This window comes from Pygoscelis adeliae, unplaced genomic scaffold, assembly GCF_000699105.1.
Source record: "Pygoscelis adeliae isolate BGI_AS28 unplaced genomic scaffold, ASM69910v1 Scaffold402, whole genome shotgun sequence".
In the NCBI taxonomy this organism is placed as follows: domain Eukaryota; kingdom Metazoa; phylum Chordata; class Aves; order Sphenisciformes; family Spheniscidae; genus Pygoscelis; species Pygoscelis adeliae.
Window position 1 is genome coordinate 200251 of NW_008824411.1, and position 2989 is coordinate 203239.

Below are 2989 nucleotides of genomic sequence, written 5' to 3' on the forward strand. Positions count from 1 at the left end.
CCTTGTATTTTTTTTCTCATGCTGTTTTCCCATGCTGTGCCTTCCTTCTCACCCTTTATTATTTGTCTAGAAAATAAGTCACGCAGAATGTCAACATCTCAGCATAGAAAAGGGTCCACCCATTCCCCACTTTTTTTTTCCACTCCATTTTTCTGATTTCCATCCAAAACTATTGGCCACTTATGTTTGCATATTCCCCGATGTTTTGAAATTGTCTGATCTGGCTCTGAAAAGCTACTGGGACAGAAACGTCTTCACTGCTGCACATAATGTCTCAGCAACCCAGTACATCTGTTTTTGAGATGTATGTAAGCTGTGCTTTCTAATAGGTCTTGATCACAGTGCATCTTAATATGGATGAAATACTGCCAGATTTTGGAGACTGAGACCCAGATCCTCAAGGGTAGATGCTGAATTCCCCCTAAAATTAGTGCCTAAAGATGTGGTTTGGAGCAACATTGAAAAACTAGTAGCTGAAAACTGGACACAGTATGCTAGGACTTCGCTCAATATTTGGGTAAAATAATCAGATTTTTAGTTTTTTTTCATTGTTGCAGCTACTTTGGGGCAAATTACACAATTTTCTAGAAGTTAGGAGAAAAAAGCATGTTCTCAGCAGACACTCGATTATGATACAGACCCAAACATGATATACTGAAGAAGATTCTAAGGCTGAGATAGCTCAGCAAAAGGGCTGCTGCCAAAAAGCCCCATGAAATTAATTAATAGTTGCTTGACAAACCACTCAAAATAGCAATTGTTGCTAAACTGGAGCGGTGAACCTGGGATGGTGGTTTTAAGATACCAGGTATCTTCAGTGAGGTGAATTCCTGTGCAAACAGAGCTGTATGTAACAACAGGAACATGGTATGTTGGGCTGCCACAGCACATCATGCTGGCTGGTGTGTTGAAGGTGAGTTCTACCTGCCCTGAAAATACAGTGTATTCATCTTGGCATTATAAAATGCTCTGCGGCTATTCCTAGGATTTTAACCATATTCTAGAGGTGATTATGATCAGAAGTAGGTATTACTGATCTGTCATGAATGCATGCAGTGTTCGTACCAGTGGTTCGTTTATTGCGATGATCTTCATTTACTTTTGACCCTGACACTCAGAAGCAATGCACCCCTTCCAAATACATAGCAATGAAATCTTTTCCGTGTATAGTGTATTCTAGTCATGTTGGTATACTAGCTTACAGTTTAATCACTGCATTTACATGCCATTGACTCAATATTGTACAAGTCATGTAAACCAGATGGATTCCACCTGGAGGAATTTACAGTCTCAGAGACTCCACAGTGTGACAGTCCATCCAAACACTCAAAATTCTAGTTAATCTCTTCCTCCTTCTTTGTTTTAAAATACTTCTGTCTAAATATCAATTTAGACAGGGGTGTTCTTCCTTCTGGTGTTATATGAGAAGTAGAAATCGATTTTTGAGAAAACAAATTTTGAGGCAGTCTTTGACAAAGCAGTTGGGGGTCACAGCTAGCAGGCTAAAGAAGATCTATACACAGCGCAGCTTGGGAGAAGGTAACATCTAGGAAGTGGGAGAAGAGGCAGAATTAAGGCTGACCTTGTGGGCAGAGGCACTGTGGCCTTGCAGGCACTTAAAGGACAGAAGATGAGTGCTAGGACTGCCTGGAGTCGTATGAGACTGATGACATTAAATATGGCTTGATGGATTAGGAATTGGTTTGGTTAGGAATTGCCAGTGTAGTTGCGTGGCTTCTGTTTTGCAGGGTAAAGTCTGATAAGCGGTTTATGAAAGCACTGGCTGCTCTTAAAGTATAGGAAATATTAACAAAGGGATTTTAACTACAAATAGAATGTAAAAATGAAATGATGGTCAGATTCTTTCAGTCTTCACATGCATTGATGTGAAGGTGGTTTCAGTCTCTGGAGGTCTGGTACTTTTAGGTAGTGGCATGTCCAGAATCTCTGCTGCAGTTACATTTGTCAAATAACATTGCTGGGTTTGGTTCTTTTTTTGGACTGCCTTTTTTGTCCTCCTGTAAAAAGGCCTCTTAAGCTATAGTAGATGGACATATGATCCTTTCCTTTTTTAGAGAAGAATAATGCATCTGAAAAGAGCTATGAAAGACATGTGTGACATTCTCTCTTATTTAGGAATTTTTCCCCTTTTGGGATGGTGGGACAAGGTGGGTGAGGATCCTTATACCTATTCTCTAACTTCCCCTGCTTTCATGAAAAAATGGTGGCATTTTCATTTTTTGTGGGCATGAAGTAGATGGGGTTTCTATTTTGTGTTGGATGAAACTCATCACTGATACATAAACATTTGAAGTAAAATCCTGTTTCCATAGCCAAAAACACAAAAGTGGCCTCAATTTGGATTAGACCACTGTTTCATTTGGTATTTTTTTTTTTTCTCTGTAGTATTGAGTGCCTGAATGTCACACTGGGCAACAGGCTAAACTTCTGCCAAGTTTAGAAATGTCTAAGTTGCTAAAAGGCCTAGATTTTTTTCATGAAGGTATTGATTCAAAAATCTTCTCATTTTCTCCACCGTTTATCTCTCTTGCCAGTTATATTCTGTGAATTCATATCCTCTGTGCTAGATGACACACTTGAGAAACTCAGATTGGTGCCAGGTTTTATAAAGTGCTTCTGGAGATAGATTTCCACCACCACCCCCTTAGGGAAAAAGTAGTGGTGTTTACTTTCTTTTCACTGAAATGTTGTTGAGTAGTGCTTTTGTCCTGGCAGGGATTATGGGGATAATAGACTAAACAATACTTCTCTTCTGAACCAAAAGCAAATCATGTTTTTCTCCATGGTTATAGCATCAGCAAAGAGTAACTTTACATGACCAGCAGTGTTTTGGCTGTGCTATGGTCCCATTCATGCGCATTTTCACTACAGTCTGAATTGAGTGAATACACATCAGGAAGAAAAATGGAAGGAAAAAGCAAGTCAACCCATTGGAGAGGTGTCTGATAGCTCTATGTAAGTTACCTTC